Source organism: Lemur catta, chromosome 18 (genome assembly GCF_020740605.2).
Source record: "Lemur catta isolate mLemCat1 chromosome 18, mLemCat1.pri, whole genome shotgun sequence".
Lineage (NCBI taxonomy): Eukaryota > Metazoa > Chordata > Mammalia > Primates > Lemuridae > Lemur > Lemur catta.
Window position 1 is genome coordinate 556,048 of NC_059145.1, and position 24,615 is coordinate 580,662.

Below are 24,615 nucleotides of genomic sequence, written 5' to 3' on the forward strand. Positions count from 1 at the left end.
ACGGCTGATGCTAACCCTAAACCTAACCCTAACACTATCCTAGGGCTGATGCTAACCCTAACCCTAACACTATCCTAGGGCTGGTGCTAACCTTAACCCTAACACTAACACTATCCTAGGGCTGATGCTAACCCTAACCCTAACACTATCCTAGGCCTGATGATATCCCTAACCCAGACCCTAACACTGTCCTAGGGCTGATGCTTACCCTAACCCTAACACAATCCTAGGGCTGATGCTGACCCTAACCCTAACTCTAACACTATCCTAGGCCTGATGATAGCCCAAACACTAACACTATCCTAGGCCTGATGATAACCCAAACACTAACACTATCCTAGGCCTGATGATAACCCTAACCCTAACCCTAACACTATCCTAGGGCTGATGCTAACCCTAACCCTAACACTATCCTAGGGCTGATACTAACCCTAACCCTAACCGTCACACTATCCTAGGGCTGATGCTAACCCTAACCCTAACACTATCCTAGGGCTGATGCTAACCCTATCCCTAACAATAACACTCTCCTAGGGCTGAGGCTAACTCTAACCCTAACACTATCTTAGAGCTGATGCTAACCCTAACCCTTACCCTAACAGTATCCTAGGGCTGATGCTAAACCTAACCCTAACCCTAACGCTATCCTAGGGCTGATGCTAACCCTAACCCTAAACCTAACACTCTCCTAGGGCTGAGGCTAACCCTAACCCTAACACTATCCTAGGGCTGATGCTAACCCTAACCCTAACCCTAACACTATCCTAGGTATGATGCTTACCCTAACCCTAACCCTAACAGTATCCTAGGGCTAATGCTAACACTAACCCTAACACTATCCTAGGGCTCATGCTAACCCTAACCCTAACCCTAACACTATCCTAGGGCTGATGCTAACCCTAACCCTAACACTATCCTAGGGCTGATGCTAACCCTAACCCTAACACTATCCTAGGCCTGATGCTAACCCTAACCCTAACCCTAACACTATCCTAGGGCTGATGCTAACCCTAACCCTAACACTATCCTAGGGCTGATGCTAACCCTAACCCTAACACTGTCCTAGGGCTGAAGCTAACCCTATCCCTAACCCTAACACTATCCTAGGGCTGATTCTAACCCTAACCCTAACACTATCCTAGGGCTGATGCTAACCCTAACCCTAACCCTAACACTATCCTAGGGCTGATGCTAACCCTAACCCTAACCCTAACACTATCCTAGGGCTGACGCTAACCCTAACCCTAACACTATCCTAGGGCTGATGCTTACCCTAACCCTAACCCTAACACTATCCTAGGGCTGATGCTAACACTAACCCTAACACTATCCTAGGGATGACGCTAACCCTAACCCTAACTCTAACAGTATCCTAGGCCTGATGCTAACCCTAACACTAACACTATCCTAGGCCTGGTGATAACCCTAACCCTAACCCTAACACTATCCTAGGGCTGATGCTAACACTAACCCTACCACTATCCTAGGGCTGATGCTAACCCCAACGCTAACACTATCCTGGGGCTGATGCTCACCCTAACCCTAACCCTAACACTATCCTAGGCCTGATGCTAACCCTAACCCTAACCCTACAACTCTCCTAGGGCTGAGGCTAACCCTAACCCTAACACTCTCCTAGGGCTGATGCTATCCCTAACCCTAACCCAAACAGTATCCTAGGCCTGATGCTAACCCTAACCCTAACCCTAACACTATCCTAGGGCTGATGCTAACACTAACCCTAACACTATCCTACGGCTGATGCTAACCCTAAACCTAACCCTAACACTATCCTAGGGCTGATGCTAACCCTAACCCTAACACTATCCTAGGGCTGGTGCTAACCCTAACCCTAACACTAACACTATCCTAGGGCTGATGCTAACCCTAACCCTAACACTATCCTAGGCCTGATGATATCCCTAACCCAGACCCTAACACTGTCCTAGGGCTGATGCTTACCCTAACCCTAACACAATCCTAGGGCTGATGCTGACCCTAACCCTAACTCTAACACTATCCTAGGCCTGATGATAGCCCAAACACTAACACTATCCTAGGCCTGATGATAACCCAAACACTAACACTATCCTAGGCCTGTTGATAACCCTAACCCTAACCCTAACACTATCCTAGGGCTGATGCTAACCCTAACCCTAACACTATCCTAGGGCTGATACTAACCCTAACCCTAACCGTCACACTATCCTAGGGCTGATGCTAACCCTAACCCTAACACTATCCTAGGGCTGATGCTAACCCTATCCCTAATCCTAACACTCTCCTAGGGCTGAGGCTAATTCTAACCCTAACACTATCTTAGAGCTGATGCTAACCCTAACCCTTACCCTAACAGTATCCTAAGGCTGATGCTAAACCTAACCCTAACCCTAACGCTATCCTAGGGCTGATGCTAACCCTAACCCTAAACCTAACACTCTCCTAGGGCTGAGGCTAACCCTAACCCTAACACTATCCTAGGGCTGATGCTAACCCTAACCCTAACCCTAACACTATCCTAGGGATGATGCTTACCCTAACCCTAACCCTAACAGTATCCTAGGGCTTATGCTAACACTAACCCTAACACTATCCTAGGGCTCATGCTAACCCTAACCCTAACCCTAACACTATCCTAGGCCTGATGCTAACCCTATCCCTAACACTAACACTCTCCTAGGGCTGAGGCTAACCCTAACCCTAACACTATCCTAGGGCTGATGCTAACCCTAACCCTAACGCTAACACTATCCTAGGGCTGATGCTATCCCTAACCCTAACACTATCCTAGGGCTCATGCTAACCCTAACCCTAACCCTAACACTATCCTAGGGCTGATGCTAACCCTAACCCTAACACTATCATAGGCCTGATGATAACCCTAACCCTAACCCTAACACTATCCGAGGCCTGATGCTAACCCTAACCCTAACCCTAACACTATCCTAGGGCTGATGCTAACCCTAACCCTAACACTATCCTAGGGCCGATGCTAACCCTAACGCTAACCCTAACACTATCCTATGCCTGATGCTAACCCTAACCCTAACCCTAACACTATCCTAGGGCTGATGCTAACCCTAACCCTAACACTATCCTAGGGCTGATGCTAACACTAACCCTAACCCTAACACTATCCTAGGGCTGATGCTAACCCTAACCCTAACCCTAACACTATCCTAGGGCTGATGCTAAACTTAACCCCAACCCTAACACTATCCTAGGGCTGATTCTAATCGTAACCCTAACACTATCCTAGGCCTGATGCTAACCTTAACCCTTACCCTAACGCTATCCTAGGGCAGATGCTAAACCTAACCATAACCCTAACACTATCCTAGGGCTGATGCTAACCCTAACACTAACCCTAACACTATCCTAGGGCTGATGCTAACCCTAACCCTAAAACTATCCTAGGGCTGATGCTAACCCTAACCCTAACCCTAACACTATCCTTGGGCTGATGCTAACCCTAACCCTAAAACTATCCTAGGGCTGATGCTAACCCTAACCCTAACCCTAACACTATGCTAGGGCTGATGCTAACCCTAACCCTAACCCTAACACTGTCCTAGGCCTGATGCTAACCCTATCCCTAACCCTAACACTCTCCTAGGGCTGAGGCTAACCCTAACCCTAACACTATCCTAGGGCTGATGCTAACCCTAACCCTAACCCAAACACTATCCTAGGGTTGATGCTAACCCTAACCCTAACACTATCCTAGGGCTGATGCTAACCCTAACCCTAACACTATCCTAGGGTTGATGCTAATCCTAACCCTAACCCTAACACTATCCTAGGGCTGATGCTAACCCTAACACTAAAACTATCCTAGGGCTGATGCTAACCCTAACCCTAACCCTAACACTCTCCAAACGCTGATGATAACCCTAACCCTAACCCTAACACTATCCTAGGGTTTATGTTAACCCTAACCCTAACACTATCCTAGGCCTGATGATAACCCTAACCCTAACCCTAACACTATCCTAGGGTTTATGTTAACCCTAACCCTAACACTATCCTAGGGCTGATGCTAACCCTAACCCTAAACCTAACACTATCCTAGGGTGGATGCTAACCCTAACCCTAACCCTAACACTATCCTAGGGCTGATGCTAACCCTAACACTAACACTATCCTAGGGCTGATGCTAACCCTAACCCTAACCCTAACACTCTCCAAACGCTGATGCTAAGCCTAACCCTAACCCTAACACTATCCTAGGGCTGATGCTAACCCTAACCCTAACACTATCCTAGGACTGATGCTAACCCTAACCCTAACACTATCCTAGGCCTGATGCTAACCCTAACCCTAACCCTAACACTATCCTAGGGCTGATGCTAACCCTAACCCTAACACTATCCTAGGGCTGATGCTAACCCTAACCCTAACACAGTCCTAGGGCTGAAGCTAACCCTAACCCTAACACTAACACTATCCTAGGGCTGATTCTAACCCTAACCCTAACACTATCCTAGGGCTGATGCTAACCCTAACCCCAACCCTAACACTATCCTAGGGCTGATGCTAACCCTAACCCTAACCCTAACACTATCCTAGGGCTGACGCTAACCCTAACCCTAACACTATCCTAGGGCTGATGCTTACCCTAACCCTAACCCTAACACTATCCTAGGGCTGATGCTAACACTAACCCTAACAGTATCCTAGGGCTGACGCTAACCCTAACCCTAACTCTAACAGTATCCTAGGCCTGATGCTAACCCTAACACTAACACTATCCTAGGCCTGGTGATAACCCTAACCCTAACCCTAACACTATCCTAGGGCTGATGCTAACACTAACCCTACCACTATCCTAGGGCTGATGCTAACCCCAAGGCTAACACTACCCTGGGGCTGATGCTCACCCTAACCCTAACCCTAACACTATCCTAGGCCTGATGCTAACCCTAACCCTAACCCTACAACTCTCCTAGGGCTGAGGCTAACCCTAACCCTAACACTCTCCTAGGGCTGATGCTATCCCTAACCCTAACCCAAACACTATCCTAGGCCTGATGCTAACCCTAACCCTAACCCTAACACTATCCTAGGGCTGATGCTAACACTAACCCTAACACTATCCTACGGCTGATGCTAACCCTAAACCTAACCCTAACACTATCCTAGGGCTGATGCTAACCCTAACCCTAACACTATCCTAGGGCTGGTGCTAACCCTAACCCTAACACTAACACTATCCTAGGGCTGATGCTAACCCTAACCCTAACACTATCCTAGGCCTGATGATATCCCTAACCCAGACCCTAACACTGTCCTAGGGCTGATGCTTACCCTAACCCTAACACAATCCTAGGGCTGATGCTGACCCTAACCCTAACTCTAACACTATCCTAGGCCTGATGATAGCCCAAACACTAACACTATCCTAGGCCTGATGATAACCCAAACACTAACACTATCCTAGGCCTGATGATAACCCTAACCCTAACCCTAACACTATCCTAGGGCTGATGCTAACCCTAACCCTAACACTATCCTAGGGCTGATACTAACCCTAACCCTAACCGTCACACTATCCTAGGGCTGATGCTAACCCTAACCCTAACACTATCCTAGGGCTGATGCTAACCCTATCCCTAACAATAACACTCTCCTAGGGCTGAGGCTAACTCTAACCCTAACACTATCTTAGAGCTGATGCTAACCCTAACCCTTACCCTAACAGTATCCTAGGGCTGATGCTAAACCTAACCCTAACCCTAACGCTATCCTAGGGCTGATGCTAACCCTAACCCTAAACCTAACACTCTCCTAGGGCTGAGGCTAACCCTAACCCTAACACTATCCTAGGGCTGATGCTAACCCTAACCCTAACCCTAACACTATCCTAGGTATGATGCTTACCCTAACCCTAACCCTAACAGTATCCTAGGGCTAATGCTAACACTAACCCTAACACTATCCTAGGGCTCATGCTAACCCTAACCCTAACCCTAACACTATCCTAGGCCTGATGCTAACCCTATCCCTAACACTAACACTCTCCTAGGGCTGAGGCTAACCCTAACCCTAACACTATCCTAGGGCTGATGCTAACCCTAACCCTAACCCTAACACTATCCTAGGGCTGATGCTAACCCTAACCCTAACACTATCCTAGGGCTGATGCTAACCCTAACCCTAACCCTAACACTATCCTAGGGCTGATGTTAACCCTAACCCTAACACTATCATAGGCCTGATGATAACCCTAACCCTAACCCTAACACTATCCGAGGCCTGATGCTAACCCTAACCCTAACCCTAACACTATCCTAGGGCTGATGCTAACCCTAACCCTAACACTATCCTAGGGCTGATGCTAACCCTAACGCTAACCCTAACACTATCCTATGCCTGATGCTAACCCTAACCCTAACCCTAACACTATCCTAGGGCTGATGCTAATCCTAACCCTAACCCTAACACTATCCTAGGGGTGATGCTAAACTTAACCCTAACCCTAACACTATCCTAGGGCTGATTCTAACCGTAACCCTAACACTATCCTAGACCTGATGCTAACCCTAACCCTTACCCTAACACTATCCTAGGGCTGATGCTAAACCTAACCATAACCCTAACACTATCCTAGGGCTGATGCTAACCCTAACACTAACCCTAACACTATCCTAGGGCTGATGCTAACCCTAACCCTAAAACTATCCTAGGGCTGATGATAACCCTAACCCTAACCCTAACACTATCCTTGGGCTGATGCTAACCCTAACCCTAAAACTATCCTAGGGCTGATGCTAACCCTAACCCTAACCCTAACACTATTCTAGGGCTGATGCTAACCCTAACCCTAACCCTAACACTATCCTAGGCCTGATGCTAACCCTATCCCTAACCCTAACACTCTCCTAGGGCTGAGGCTAACCCTAACCCTAACACTATCCTAGGGCTGATGCTAACCCTAACCCTAACCCAAACACTATCCTAGGGTTGATGCTAACCCTAACCCTAACATATCCTAGGGCTGATGCTAACCCTAACCCTAACAGTATCCTAGGGCTGATGCTAACCCTAACCCTAACCCTAACACTATCCTAGGGCTGATGCTAACCCTAACGCTAACCCTAACACTATCCTTGAACTGATGCTAACCCTAACCCTAACCCTAACACTATCCTAGGCCTGATGATAACCCTAACCCTAACCCTAACACTATCCTATGGTTTATGTTAACCCTAACCCTAACACTATCCTAGGCCTGATGATAACCCTAACCCTAACCCTAACACTATCCTAGGGTTTATGTTAACCCTAACCCTAACACTATCCTAGGGCTGATGCTAACCCTAACCCTAAACCTAACACTATCCTAGGGTGGATGCTAACCCTAACCCTAACCCTAACACTATCCTAGGGCTGATGCTAACCCTAACCCTAACCCTAACACTCTCCAAACGCTGATGCTAAGCCTAACCCTAACCCTAACACTATCCTAGGGCTGATGCTAACCCTAACCCTAACACTATCCTAGGACTGATGCTAACCCTAACCCTAACACTATCCTAGGCCTGATGCTAACCCTAACCCTAACCCTAACACTATCCTAGGGCTGATGCTAACCCTAACCCTAACACTATCCTAGGGCTGATGCTAACCCTAACCCTAACACTGTCCTAGGGCTGAAGCTAACCCTAACCCTAACCCTAACACTATCCTAGGGCTGATTCTAACCCTAACCCTAACACTATCCTAGGGATGATGCTAACCCTAACCCTAACCCTAACACTATCCTAGGGCTGATGCTAACCCTAACCCTAACCCTAACACTATCCTAGGGCTGACGCTAACCCTAACCCTAACACTATCCTAGGGCTGATGCTAACACTAACCCTAACACTATCCTAGGGCTGACGCTAACCCTAACCCTAACTCTAACAGTATCCTAGGCCTGATGCTAACCCTAACACTAACACTATCCTAGGCCTGGTGATAACCCTAACCCTAACCCTAACACTATCCTAGGGCTGATGCTAACACTAACCCTACCACTATCCTAGGGCTGATGCTAACCCCAACGCTAACACTATCCTGGGGCTGATGCTCACCCTAACCCTAACCCTAACACTATCCTAGGCCTGATGCTAACCCTAACCCTAACCCTACAACTCTCCTAGGGCTGAGGCTAACCCTAACCCTAACACTCTCCTAGGGCTGATGCTATCCCTAACCCTAACCCAAACACTATCCTAGGCCTGATGCTAACCCTAACCCTAACCCTAACACTATCCTAGGGCTGATGCTAACACTAACCCTAACACTATCCTACGGATGATGCTAACCCTAAACCTAACCCTAACACTATCCTAGGGCTGATGCTAACCCTAACCCTAACACTATCCTAGGGCTGGTGCTAACCCTAACCCTAACACTAACACTATCCTAGGGCTGATGCTAACCCTAACCCTAACACTATCCTAGGCCTGATGATATCCCTAACCCAGACCCTAACACTGTCCTAGGGCTGATGCTTACCCTAACCCTAACACAATCCTAGGGCTGATGCTGACCCTAACCCTAACTCTAACACTATCCTAGGCCTGATGATAGCCCAAACACTAACGCTATCCTAGGCCTGATGATAACCCAAACACTAACACTATCCTAGGCCTGATGATAACCCTAACCCTAACCCTAACACTATCCTAGGGCAGATGCTAACCCTAACGCTAACCCTAACACTATCCTTGAACTGATGCTAACCCTAACCCTAACCCTAACACTATCGTAGGCCTGATGATAACCCTAACCCTAACCCTAACACTATCCTAGGGTTTATGTTAACCCTAACCCTAACACTATCCTAGGGCTGATGCTAACACTAACCCTAACCCTAACACTATCCTAGGGCGGATGCTAACCCTAACCCTAACCCTAACACTATCCTAGGGCTGATGCTAACCCTAACACTAACACTATCCTAGGGCTGATGATAACCCTAACCCTAACCCTAACATTATCCTAGGGATGATGCTAACCCTAACCCTAACTCTAACACTATCTTAGGGCTGAGGCTAACGCTAACTCTAACACTATCCTACGGCTGATGCTAACCCTAACCCTAACCCCAACACTATCCTAGTGCTGATGCTAACCATAACCCTAACACTATCCTAGGGCTGATGCTAACCCTAACCCTAACCCTAACACTATCCTAGGGCTGATGCTAACCCTAACGCTAACACTATCCTAGGCCTGATGATAACCCTAACCCTAACCATAACACTGTCCTAGGGCTGATGCTAACCCTAACCCTAACAATATCCTAGGGCTGATGCTAACCCTAACCCTAACCCTAACACTATCCTAGGGCTGATGCTAACCCTAACGCTAACCCTAACACTATCCTTGAACTGATGCTAACCCTAACCCTAACCCTAACACTATCCTAGGCCTGATGATAACCCTAACCCTAACCCTAACACTATCCTAGGGTTTATGTTAACCCTAACCCTAACACTATCCTAGGGCTGATGCTAACCCTAACCCTAAACCTAACACTATCCTAGGGTGGATGCTAACCCTAACCCTAACCCTAACACTCTCCAAACGCTTATGCTAACCCTAACCCTAACCCTGACACTATCCTAGGGCTGATGCTAACCCTAACCCTAACACTATCCTAGGGCTGATGCTAACCCTAACCCTAACACTATCCTAGGCCTGATGCTAACCCTAACCCTAACCCTAACACTATCCTAGGGCTGATGCTAACCCTAACCCTAACACTATCCTAGGGCTGATGCTAACCCTAACCCTAACATTGTCCTAGTGCTGAAGCTAACCCTAACCCTAACCCTAACACTATGCTAGGGCTGATTCTAACCCTAACCCTAACACTATCCTAGGGCTGATGCTAACCCTAACCCTAACCCTAACACTATCCTAGGGCTGATGCTAACCCTAACCCTAACCCTAACACTATTCTAGGGCTGACGCTAACCCTAACCCTAACACTATCCTAGGGCTGATGCTTACCCTAACCCTAACCCTAACACTATCCTAGGGCTGATGCTAACACTAACCCTAACACTATCCTAGGGCTGGTGCTAACCCTAACCCTAACTCTAACAGTATCCTAGGCCTAATGCTAACCCTAACACTAACACTATCCTAGGCCTGGTGATAACCCTAACCCTAACCCTAACACTATCCTAGGGCTGATGCTAACACTAACCCTAACACTATCCTAGGCCTGATGATATCCCTAACCCTGACCCTAACACTGTCCTAGGGCTGATGCTTACCCTAACCCTAACACAATCCTAGGGCTGATGCTGACCCTAACCCTAACTCTAACACTATCCTAGGCCTGATGATAGCCCAAACACTAACACTATCCTAGGCCTGATGATAACCCAAACACTAACACTATCCTAGGCCTGATGACAACCCTAACCCTAACCCTAACACTATCCTAGGGCTGATGCTAACCCTAACCCTAACACTATCCTAGGGCTGATACTAACCCTAACCCTAACCGTCACACTATCCTAGGGCTGATGCTAACCCTAACCCTAACACTATCCTAGGGCTGATGCTAACCCTATCCCTAACCCTAACACTCTCCTAGGGCTGAGGCTAACACTAACATTAACACTATCCTAGGGCTGATGCTAACCCTAACCCTAACGCTAACACTATCCTAGGGCTGATGCTAACCCTAACCCTAACACTATCCTAGGGCTCATGCTAACCCTAATCCTATCCCTAACACTATCCTAGGGCTGATGCTAACCCTAACCCTAACCCTAACACTATCCTAGGGCTGATGCTAACCCTAACCCTAACACTATCCTAGGGCTGATGCTAACCCTAACCCTAACACTATCCTAGGGCTGATGCTAACCCTAACCCTAACACTATCCTAGGGCTGATGCTAACCCTAACCCTAACCCTAACACTATCCTAGGGCTGATGCTAACCCTAACGCTAACCCTAACACTATCCTTGAACTGATGCTAACCCTAAACCTAACCCTAACACTATCCTAGGCCTGATGATAACCCTAACCTTAACCCTAACACTATCCTAGGGTTTATGTTACCCCTAACCCTAACACTATCCTAGGGCTGATGCTAACCCTAACCCTAAACCTAACACTATCCTAGGGTGGATGCTAACCCTAACCCTAACTCTAACACTATCCTAGGGCTGATGCTAACCCTAACACTAACACTATCCTAGGGCTGATGCTAACCCTAACCCTAAGCCTAACACTCTCCAAACGCTTATGCTAACCCTAACCCTAACCCTGACACTATCCTAGGGCTGATGCTAACCCTAACCCTAACACTATCCTAGGGCTGATGCTTACCCTAACCCTAACCCTAACACTATCCTAGGGCTGATGCTAACACTAACCCTAACACTATCCTAGGGCTGACGCTAACGCTAACCCTAACTCTAACAGTATCCTAGGCCTGATGCTAACCCTAACACTAACACTATCCTAGGCCTGGTGATAACCCTAACCCTAACCCTAACACTATCCTAGGGCTGATGCTAACACTAACCCTACCACTATCCTAGGGCTGATGCTAACCCCAACGCTAACACTATCCTGGGGCTGATGCTCACCCTAGCCCTAACCCTAACACTATCCTAGGCCTGATGCTAACCCTAACCCTAACCCTACAACTCTCCTAGGGCTGAGGCTAACCCTAATCCTAACACTCTCCTAGGGCTGATGCTATCCCTAACCCTAACCCAAACACTATCCTAGGGCTGATGCTAACACTAACCCTAACACTATCCTACGGCTGATGCTAACCCTAAACCTAACCCTAACACCATCCTAGGGCTGATGCTAACCCTAACCCTAACACTATCCTAGGCCTGATGATATCCCTAACCCTGACCCTAACACTGTCCTAGGGCTGATGCTTACCCTAACCCTAACACAATCCTAGGGCTGATGCTGACCCTGACCCTAACTCTAACACTATCCTAGGCCTGATGATAGCCCAAACACTAACACTATCCTAGGCCTGATGATAACCCAAACACTAACACTATCCTAGGCCTGATGACAACCCTAACCCTAACCCTAACACTATCCTAGGGCTGATGCTAACCCTAACCCTAACACTATCCTAGGGCTGATACTAACCCTAACCCTAACCGTCACACTATCCTAGGGCTGATGCTAACCCTAACCCTAACACTATCCTAGGGCTGATGCTAACCCTATCCCTAACCCTAACACTCTCCTAGGGCTGAGGCTAACTCTAACCCTAACACTATCCTAGGGCTGATGCTAACCAAAACCCTAACGCTAACACTATCCTAGGGCTGATGCTAACCCTAACCCTAACACTATCCTAGGGCTCATGCTAACCCTAATCCTATCCCTAACACTATCCTAGGGCTGATGCTAACCCTAACCCTAACCCTAACACTATCCTAGGGCTGATGCCAACCCTAACCCTAACACTATCCTAGGGCTGATGCTAACCCTAACCCTAACCCTAACACTATCCTAGGGCTGATGCTAACCCTAACCCTAACACTATCATAGGCCTGATGATAACCCTAACCCTAACGCTAACACTATCCGAGGCCTGATGGTAACCCTAACCCTAACCCTAACACTATCCTAGGGCTGATGCTAACCCTAACCCTAACACTATCCTAGGGCTGATGCTAACCCTAACGCTAACCCTAACACTATCCTAGGGCTGATGCTAACCCTAACCCTAACACTATCCTATGCCTGATGCTAACCCTAACCCTAACCCTAACACTATCCTAGGGCTGATGCTAACCCTAACCCTAACACTGTCCTAGGGCTGAAGCTAACCCTAACCCTAACCCTAACACTATCCTAGGGCTGATGCTAACCCTAACCCTAACACTATCCTAGGGCTGATGCTAACCCTAACCCTAACCCTAACACTATCCTAGGGCTGATTCTAACCCTAACCCTAACCCTAACACTATCCTAGGGCTGATGCTAAACTTAACCCTAACCCTAACATTATCCTAGGGCTGATTCTAACCGTAACCCTAACACTATCCTAGGCCTGATGCTAACCCTAACCCTTACCCTAACACTATCCTAGGGCTGATGCTAAAACTAACCATAACCCTAACACTATCCTAGGGCTGATGCTAACCCTAACACTAACCCTAACACTATCCTAGGGCTGATGCTAACCCTAACCCTAAAATTATCCTAGGGCTGATGCTAACCCTAACCCTAACCCTAACACTATCCTTGGGCTGATGCTAACCCTAACCCTAAAACTATCCTAGGGCTGATGCTAACCCTAACCCTAACACTATCCTAGGGCTGATACTAACCCTAACCCTAACCGTCACACTATCCTAGGGCTGATGCTAACCCTAACCCTAACACTATCCTAGGGCTGATGCTAACCCTATCCCTAACCCTAACACTCTCCTAGGGCTGAGGCTAACACTAACCCTACCACTATCCTAGGGCTGATGCTAACCCTAACCCTAACGCTAACACTATCCTAGGGCTGATGCTAACCCTAACCCTAACACTATCCTAGGGCTCATGCTAACCCTAATCCTATCCCTAACACTATCCTAGGGCTGATGCTAACCCTAACCCTAACCCTAACACTATCCTAGGGCTGATGCTAACCCTAACCCTAACACTATCCTAGGGCTGATGCTAACCCTAACCCTAACCCTAACACTATCCTAGGGCTGATGCTAACCCTAACCCTAACACTATCATAGGCCTGATGATAACCCTAACCCTAACCCTAACACTATCTGAGGCCTGATGGTAACCCTAACCCTATCCCTAACACTATCCTAGGGCTGATGCTAACCCTAACCCTAACACTATCCTAGGGCTGATGCTAACCCTAACCCTAACACTATCCTAGGGCTGATGCTAACCCTAACCCTAACCCTAACACTATCCTAGGGCTGATGCTAACCCTAACGCTAACCCTAACACTATCCTTGAACTGATGCTAACCCTAAACCTAACCCTAACACTATCCTAGGCCTGATGATAGCCCTAACCCTAACCCTAACACTATCCTAGGGTTTATGTTACCCCTAACCCTAACACTATCCTAGGGCTGATGCTAACCCTAACCCTAAACCTAACACTATCCTAGGGTGGATGCTAACCCTAACCCTAACTCTAACACTATCCTAGGGCTGATGCTAACCCTAACACTAACACTATCCTAGGGCTGATGCTAACCCTAACCCTAAGCCTAACACTCTCCAAACGCTTATGCTAACCCTAACCCTAACCCTGACACTATCCTAGGGCTGATGCTAACCCTAACCCTAACACTATCCTAGGGCTGATGCTTACCCTAACCCTAACCCTAACACTATCCTAGGGCTGATGCTAACACTAACCCTAACACTATCCTAGGGCTGACGCTAACGCTAACCCTAACTCTAACAGTATCCTAGGCCTGATGCTAACCCTAACACTAACACTATCCTAGGCCTGGTGATAACCCTAACCCTATCCCTAACACTATCCTAGGGCTGATGCTAACACTAACCCTACCACTATCCTAGGGCTGATGCTAACCCCAACGCTAACACTATCCTGCGGCTGATGCTAACCCTAACCCTAACCCTAGAACTCTCCTAGGGCTGAGGCTAACCCTAATCCTAACACTCTCCTAGGGCTGATGCTATCCCTAACCCTAACCCAAACACTATCCTAGGCCTGATGCTAACCCTAACCCTAACCCTAACACTATCCTAGGGCTGATGCTAACACTAACCCTAACACTATCCTACGGCTGATGCTAACCCTAAACCTAACCCTAACACTATCCTAGGGCTGATGCTAACCCTAACCCTAACACTATCCTAGGGCTGGTGCTAACCCTAACCCTAACACTAACACTATCCTAGGGCTGATGCTAACCCTAACCCTAACACTATCCTAGGCCTGATGATATCCCTAACCCTGACCCTAACACTGTCCTAGGGCTGATGCTTACCCTAACCCTAACACAATCCTAGGGCTGATGCTGACCCTAACCCTAACTCTAACACTATCCTAGGCCTGATGATAGCCCAAACACTAACACTATCCTAGGCCTGATGATAACCCAAACACTAACACTATCCTAGGCCTGATGACAACCCTAACCCTAACCCTAACACTATCCTAGGGCTGATGCTAACCCTAACCCTTATACTATCCTAGGGCTGATACTAACCCTAACCCTAACCGTCACACTATCCTAGGGCTGATGCTAACCCTAACCCTAACACTATCCTAGGGCTGATGCTAACCCTATCCCTAACCCTAACACTCTCCTAGGGCTGAGGCTAACTCTAACAATAACACTATCCTAGGGCTGATGCTAACCAAAACCCTAACGCTAACACTATCCTAGGGCTGATGCTAACCCTAACCCTAACACTATCCTAGGGCTCATGCTAACCCTAATCCTATCCCTAACACTATCCTAGGGCTGATGCTAACCCTAACCCTAACCCTAACACTATCCTAGGGCTGATGCCAACCCTAACCCTAACACTATCCTAGGGCTGATGCTAACCCTAACCCTAACCCTAACACTATCCTAGGGCTGATGCTAACCCTAACCCTAACACTATCATAGGCCTGATGATAACCCTAACCCTAACCCTAACACTATCCGAGGCCTGATGGTAACCCTAACCCTAACCCTAACACTATCCTAGGGCTGATGCTAACCCTAACCCTAACACTATCCTAGGGCTGATGCTAACCCTAACGCTAACCCTAACACTATCCTAGGGCTGATGCTAACCCTAACCCTAACACTGTCCTAGGGCTGAAGCTAACCCTAACCCTAACCCTAACACTATCCTAGGGCTGATGCTAACCCTAACCCTAACACTATCCTAGGGCTGATGCTAACCCTAACCCTAACCCTAACACTATCCTAGGGCTGATTCTAACCCTAACCCTAACCCTAACACTATCCTAGGGCTGATGCTAAACTTAACCCTAACCCTAACATTATCCTAGGGCTGATTCTAACCGTAACCCTAACACTATCTTAGGCCTGATGCTAACCCTAACCCTTACCCTAACACTATCCTACGGCTGATGCTAAAACTAACCATAACCCTAACACTATCCTAGGGCTGATGCTAACCCTAACACTAACCCTAACACTATCCTAGGGCTGATGCTAACCCTAACCCTAAAATTATCCTAGGGCTGATGCTAACCCTAACCCTAACCCTAACACTATCCTTGGGCTGATGCTAACCCTAACCCTAAAACTATCCTAGGGCTGATGCTAACCCTAACCCTAACCCTAACACTATGCTAGGGCTGATGCTAACCCTAACCCTAACCCTAATACTATCCTAGGCCTGATGCTAACCCTATCCCTAACCCTAACACTCTCCTAGTGCTGAGGCTAACCCTAACCCTAACACTATACTAGGGCTGATGCTAACCCTAACCCTAACCCAAACACTATCCTAGGGTTGATGCTAACCCTAACCCTAACACTATCCTAGGGCTGATGCTAACCCTAACCCTAACCCTAACACTATCCTTGGGCTGTTGCTAACCCTAACCCTAACACTATCCTGGGCCTGATGCTAACCCTAACCCTAACCCTAACACTATCCTAGGGCTGATGCTAACCCTAACCCTAACACTATCCTTGGGCTGATGCTAACACTAACCCTAACCCTAACACAATCCTAGGGCAGATGCTAACCCTAACGCTAACCCTAACACTATCCTTGAACTGATGCTAACCCTAACCCTAACCCTAACACTATCGTAGGCCTGATGATAACCCTAACCCTAACCCTAACACTATCCTACGGTTTATGTTAACCCTAACCCTAACACTATCCTAGGGCTGATGCTAACACTAACCCTAACCCTAACACTATCCTAGGGCGGATGCTAAACCTAACCCTAACCCTAACCCTAACACTATCCTAGGGCTGATGCTAACCCTAACACTAACACTATCCTAGGGCTGATGCTAACCCTAACCCTAAACCTAACACTATCCTAGGGTGGATGCTAACCCTAACCCTAACCCTAACACTATCCTAGGGCTGATGCTAAACCTAACACTAACACTATCCTAGGGCTGATGCTAACCCTAACCCTAACCCTAACACTATCCTAGGGCTGATGCTAAACTTAACCCTAACCCTAACACTATCCTAGGGCTGATTCTAACCGTAACCCTAACACTATCCTAGGCCTGATGCTAACCCTAACCCTTACCCTAACACTATCCTAGGGCTGATGCTAAACCTAACCCTAACCCTAACACTATCCTAGGGCTGATGCTAACCCTAACCCTAAACCTAACACTATCCTAGGGCTGATGCTAACCCTAACGCTAACACTATCCTAGGCCTGATGCTAACCCTAACCCTAACACTATCCTAGGGCTTATGCTAACCCTAACCCTAACCCTAACACTATCCTAGGCCTGATGCTAACCCTATCCCTAACCAGAACACTCCCCTAGGGCTGAGGCTAACCCTAACCCTAACACTATCCTAGGGCTGATGCTAACCCTAACCCTAACCCAAACACTATCCTAGGGTTGATGCTAACCCTAACCCTAACACTATCCTAGGGCTGATGCTAACCCTACCCCTAACCATAACACTATCCTTGGGCTGATGCTAACCCTAACCTTAAGACTATCCTGGGCCTGATGCTAACCCTAACCCTAACCCTAACACTATCCTAGGCCTGATGATTACCCTAACCCTAACCCTAACACTATCCTAGGGCTGATGCTAACCCTAACGCTAACCCTAACACTATCCTAGGGCTGATGCTAACCCTAACCCTAACACTATCCTATGCCTGATGCTAACCCTAACCATAACCCTAACACTATCCTAGGGCTGATGCTAACCCTAACCCTAACACTGTCCTAGGGCTGAAACTAACCCTAACCCTAACCCTAACACTATCCTAGGGCTGATGCTAACCCTAACCCTAACACTATCCTTGGGCTGATGCTAACCCTAACCCTAACACTGTCCTGGGCCTGATGCTAACCCTAACCCTAACCCTAACACTATCCTAGGGCTGATGCTAACCCTAACCCTAACACTATCCTTGGGCTGATGCTAACCTTAACCCTAACCCTAACACTATCCTAGGGCAGATGCTATCCCTAACGCTAACCCTAACACTATCCTTGTACTGATGCTAACCCTAACCCTAACCCTAACACTATCGTAGGCCTGATGATAACCCTAACCCTAACCCTAACACTATCCTAGGGTTTATGTTAACCCTAACCCTAACACTATCCTAGGGCTGATGCTAACACTAACCCTAACCCTAACACTATCCTAGGGCGGATGCTAACCCTAACCCTAACCCTAACACTATCCCAGGGCTGATGCTAACCCTAACCCTAACACTATCCTAGGGCTGATGCTAACCCTAACCCTAACACTGTCCTAGGGCTGAAGCTAACCCTAACCCTAACCCTAACACTATCCTAGGGCTGATGCTAACCCTAACCCTAACACTATCCTAGGGCTGATGCTAACCCTAACCCTAACCCTAACACTATGCTAGGGCTGATGCTAACCCTAACCCTAACCCTAAGACTATCCTAGGCTTGATGCTAACCCTATCCCTAACCCTAACACTCTCCTAGTGCTGAGGCTAACCCTAACCCTAACACTATACTAGGGCTGATGCTAACCCTAACCCTAACCCAAACACTATCCTAGGGTTGATGCTAACCCTAACCCTAACACTATCCTAGGGCTGATGCTAACCCTAACCCTAACCCTAACACTATCCTTGGGCTGTTGCTAACCCTAACCCTAACACTATCCTGGGCCTGATCCTAACCCTAACCCTAACACTATCCTAGGGCTGATGCTAACCCTAACCCTAACACTATCCTTGGGCTGATGCTAACACTAACCCTAACCCTAACACTATCCTAGGGCAGATGCTAACCCTAACGCTAACCCTAACACTATCCTTGAACTGATGCTAACCCTAACCCTAACCCTAACACTATCGTAGGCCTGATGATAACCCTAACCCTAACCCTAACACTATCCTACGGTTTATGTTAACCCTAACCCTAACACTATCCTAGGGCTGATGCTAACACTAACCCTAACCCTAACACTATCCTAGGGCGGATGCTAAACCTAACCCTAACCCTAACCCTAACACTATCCTAGGGCTGATGCTAACCCTAACACTAACACTATCCTAGGGCTGATGCTAACCCTAACCCTAAACCTAACACTATCCTAGGGTGGATGCTAACCCTAACCCTAACCCTAACACTATCCTAGGGCCGATGCTAACCCTAACACTAACACTATCCTAGGGCTGATGCTAACCCTAACCCTAACCCTAACACTCTCCAAACACTGATGCTAACCCTAACCCTAACCCTAACACTATCCTAGGGCTGATGCTAACCCTAACCCTAACACTATCCTAGGGCTGATGCTAACCCTAACCCTAACACTATCCTAGGCCTGATGCTAACCCTAACCCTAACCCTAACACTATCCCAGGGCTGATGCTAACCCTAACCCTAACACTATCCTAGGGCTGATGCTAACCCTAACCCTAACACTGTCCTAGGGCTGAAGCTAACCCTAACCCTAACCCTAACACTATCCTAGGGCTGATGCTAACCCTAACCCTAACACTATCCTAGGGCTGATGCTAACCCTAACCCTAACCCTAACACTATCCTAGGGCTGATGCTAAACTTAACCCTAACCCTAACACTATCCTAGGGCTGATTCTAACCGTAACCCTAACACTATCCTAGGCCTGATGCTAACCCTAACCCTTACCCTAACACTATCCTAGGGCTGATGCTAAACCTAACCCTAACCCTAACACTATCCTAGGGCTGATGCTCACCCTAACGCTAACCCTATCACTATCCTAGGGCTGATGCTAACCCTAACGCTAACCCTAACACTATCCTAGGGCTGATGCTAACCCTAACCCTAACACTATCCTATGCCTGATGCTAACCCTAACCCTAACCCTAACACTATCCTAGGGCTGATGCTAACCCTAACCCTAACACTGTCCTAGGGCTGAAACTAACCCTAACCCTAACCCTAACACTATCCTAGGGCTGATGCTAACCCTAACCCTAACACTATCCTAGGGCTGATGCTAACCCTAACCCTAACACTATCCTAGGGCTGATGCTAACCCTAACCCTAACCCTAACACTATCCTAGGGCTGATGCTAACCCTAACCCTAACCCAAACACTATCCTAGGGTTGATGCTAACCCTATCCCTAACACTATCCTAGGGCTGATGCTAACCCTAACCCTAACCCTAACACTATCCTTGGGCTGATGCTAACCCTAACCCTAACACTGTCCTGGGCCTGATGCTAACCCTAACCCTAACCCTAACACTATCCTAGGGCTGATGCTAACCCTAACCCTAACACTATCCTTGGGCTGATGCTAACCTTAACCCTAACCCTAACACTATGCTAGGGCAGATGCTAACCCTAACCCTAACCCTAACACTATCCTAGGGCTGATGCTAACCCTAACCCTAACACTGTCCTAGGGCTGAAGCTAACCCTAACCCTAACCCTAACACTATCCTAGGGCTGATGCTAACCCTAACCCTAACACTATCCTAGGGCTGATGCTAACCCTAACCCTAACCCTAACACTATCCTAGGGCTGATGCTAACCCTAACCCTAACCCTAACACTATCCTAGGGCTGATGCTAAACTTAACCCTAACCCTAACACTATCCTAGGGCTGATTCTAACCGTAACCCTAACACTATCCTAGGCCTGATGCTAACCCTAACCCTTACCCTAACACTCTCCTAGGGCTGATGCTAAACCTAACCCTAACCCTAACACTATCCTAGGGTTGATGCTAACCCTAACCCTAACACTATCCTAGGGCTGATGCTAACCCTAACCCTAACCCTAACACTATCCTTGGGCTGTTGCTAACCCTAACCCTGACACTATCCTGGGCCTGATGCTAACCCTAACCCTAACCCTAACACTATCCTAGGGCTGATGCTAACCCTAACCCTAACACTATCCTTGGGCTGATGCTAACACTAACCCTAACCCTAACACAATCCTAGGGCAGATGCTAACCCTAACGCTAACCCTAACACTATCCTTGAACTGATGCTAACCCTAACCCTAACCCTAACACTATCGTAGGCCTGATGATAACCCTAACCCTAACCCTAACACTATCCTACGGTTTATGTTAACCCTAACCCTAACACTATCCTAGGGCTGATGCTAACACTAACCCTAACCCTAACACTATCCTAGGGCGGATGCTAAACCTAACCCTAACCCTAACCCTAACACTATCCTAGGGCTGATGCTAACCCTAACACTAACACTATCCTAGGGCTGATGCTAACCCTAATGCTAACCCTAACACTATCCTAGGGCTGATGCTAACCCTAACCCTAACACTATCCTATGCCTGATGCTAACCCTAACCCTAACCCTAACACTATCCTAGGGCTGATGCTAACCCTAACCCTAACACTGTCCTAGGGCTGAAGCTAACCCTAACCCTAACCCTAACACTATCCTAGGGCTGATGCTAACCCTAACCCTAACACTATCCTAGGGCTGATGCTAACCCTAACCCTAACCCTAACACTATCCTAGGGCTGATTCTAACCCTAACCCTAACCCTAACACTCTCCTAGGGCTGATGCTAAACTTAACCCTAACCCTAACACTATCCTAGGGCTGATTCTAACCGTAACCCTAACACTATCCTAGGCCTGATGCTAACCGTAACCCTTACCCTAACACTATCCTAGGGCTGATGCTAAACCTAACCATAACCCTAACACTATCCTAGGGCTGATGCTACCCCTAACACTAACCCTAACACTATCCTAGGGCTGATGCTAACCCTAACCCTAAAACTATCCTAGGGCTGATGCTAACCCTAACCCTAACCCTAACACTATCCTTGGGCTGATGCTAACCCTAACCCTAAAACTATCCTAGGGCTGATGCTAACCCTAACCCTCACCCTAACACTATGCTAGGGCTGATGCTAACCCTAACCCTAACCCTAACACTATCCTAGGCCTGATGCTAACCCTATCCCTAACCCTAACACTCTCCTAGGGCTGAGGCTAACCCTAACCCTAACACTATACTAGGGCTGATGCTAACCCTAACCCTAACCCAAACACTATCCTAGGGTTGATGCTAACCCTAACCCTAACACTATCCTAGGTCTGATGCTAACCCTAACCCTAACCCTAACACTATCCTTGGGCTGATTCTAACCCTAACCCTAACACTATCCTGGGCCTGATGCTAACCCTAACCCTAACCCTAACACTATCCTTGGGCTGATGCTAACACTAACCCTAACCCTAACACTATCCTAGGGCAGATGCTAACCCTAACGCTAACCCTAACACTATCCTTGAACTGATGCTAACCCTAACCCTATCCCTAACACTATCGTAGGCCTGATGATAACCCTAACCCTAACCCTAACACTATCCTAGGGTTTATGTTAACCCTAACCCTAACACTATCCTAGGGCTGATGCTAACACTAACCCTAACCCTAACACTATCCTAGGGCGGATGCTAAACCTAACCCTAACCCTAACCCTAACACTATCCTAGGGCTGATGCTAACCCTAACACTAACACTATCCTAGGGCTGATGATAACCCTAACCCTAACCCTAACATTATCCTAGGGCTGATGCTAACCCTAACCCTAACTCTAACACAATCTTAGGGCTGAGGCTAACGCTAACCCTAACACTATCCTACGGCTGATGCTAACCCTAACCCTAACCCCAACACTATCCTAGGGCTGATGCTAACCCTAACCCTAACACTATCCTAGGCCTGATGATAACCCTAACCCTAACCCTAACACTATCCTAGGGCTGATGCTAACCCTAACCCTAACACTATCCTAGGGCTGATGCTAACCCTAACCCTAACCCTAACACTATCCTAGGGCTGATGCTAACACTAACCCTAACCCTAACACTATCCTAGGGCGGATGCTAACCCTAACCCTAACCCTAACACTATCCTAGGGCTGATGCTAACCCTAACACTAACACTATCCTAGGGCTGATGATAACACTAACCCTAACCCTAACATTATCCTAGGGCTGATGCTAACCCTAACCCTAACTCTAACACAATCTTAGGGCTGAGGCTAACGCTAACCCTAACACTATCCTACGGCTGATGCTAACCCTAACCCTAACCCCAACACTATCCTAGTGCTGATGCTAACCATAACCATAACACTATCCTAGGGCTGATGCTAACCCTAACCCTAACCCTAACACTATCCTAGGGCTGATGCTAACCCTAACCCTAACACTATCCTAGGCCTGATGATAACCCTAACCCTAACCATAACACTATCCTAGGGCTGATGCTAACCCTAACCCTAACACTATCCTAGGGCTGATGCTAACCCTAACCCTAACCCTAACACTATCCTAGGGCTGATGCTAACCCTAACGCTAACCCTAACACTATCCTTCAACTGATGCTAACCCTAAACCTAACCCTAACACTATCTTAGGCCTGATGATAACCCTAACCCTAACCCTAACACTATCCTAGGGTTTATGTTAACCCTAACCCTAACACTATCCTAGGGCTGATGCTAACCCTAACCCTAAACCTAACACTATCATAGGGTGGATGCTAACCCTAACCCTAACTCTAACACTCTCCTAGGGCTGATGCTAACCCTAACACTAACACTATCCTAGGGCTGATGCTAACCCTAACCCTAAGGCTAACACTCTCCAAACGCTTATGCTAACCCTAACCCTAACCCTGACACTATCCTAGGGCTGATGCTAACCCTAACCCTAACACTATCCTAGGGCTGATGCTAACCCTAACCCTAACACTATCCTAGTGCTGATGCTAACCCTAACCCTAACACTATCCTAGGCCTGATGCTAACCCTAACCCTAACCCTAACACTATCCTAGGGCTGATGCTAACCCTAACCCTAACACTATCCTAGGGCTGATGCTAACCCTAACCCTAACACTGTCCTAGGGCTGAAGCTAACCCTAACCCTAACCCTAACACTATCCTAGGGCTGATTCTAACCCTAACCCTAACACTATCCTAGGGCTGATGCTAACCCTAACCCTAACCCTAACACTATCCTAGGGCTGATGCTAACCCTAACCCTAACCCTAACACTATCCTAGGGCTGACGCTAACCCTAACCCTAACACTATCCTAGGGCTGATGCTTACCCTAACCCTAACCCTAACACTATCCTAGGGCTGATGCTAACACTAACCTTAACACTATCCTAGGGCTGACGCTAACCCTAACCCTAACTCTAACAGTATCCTAGGCCTGATGCTAACCCTAACACTAACACTATCCTTGGCCTGGTGATAACCCTAACCCTAACCCTAACACTATCCTAGGGCTGATGCTAACACTAACCCTACCACTATCCTAGGGCTGATGCTAACCCCAACGCTAACACTATCCTGGGGCTGATGCTCACCCTAACCCTATCCCTAACACTATCCTAGGCCTGATGCTAACCCTAACCCTAACCCTACAACT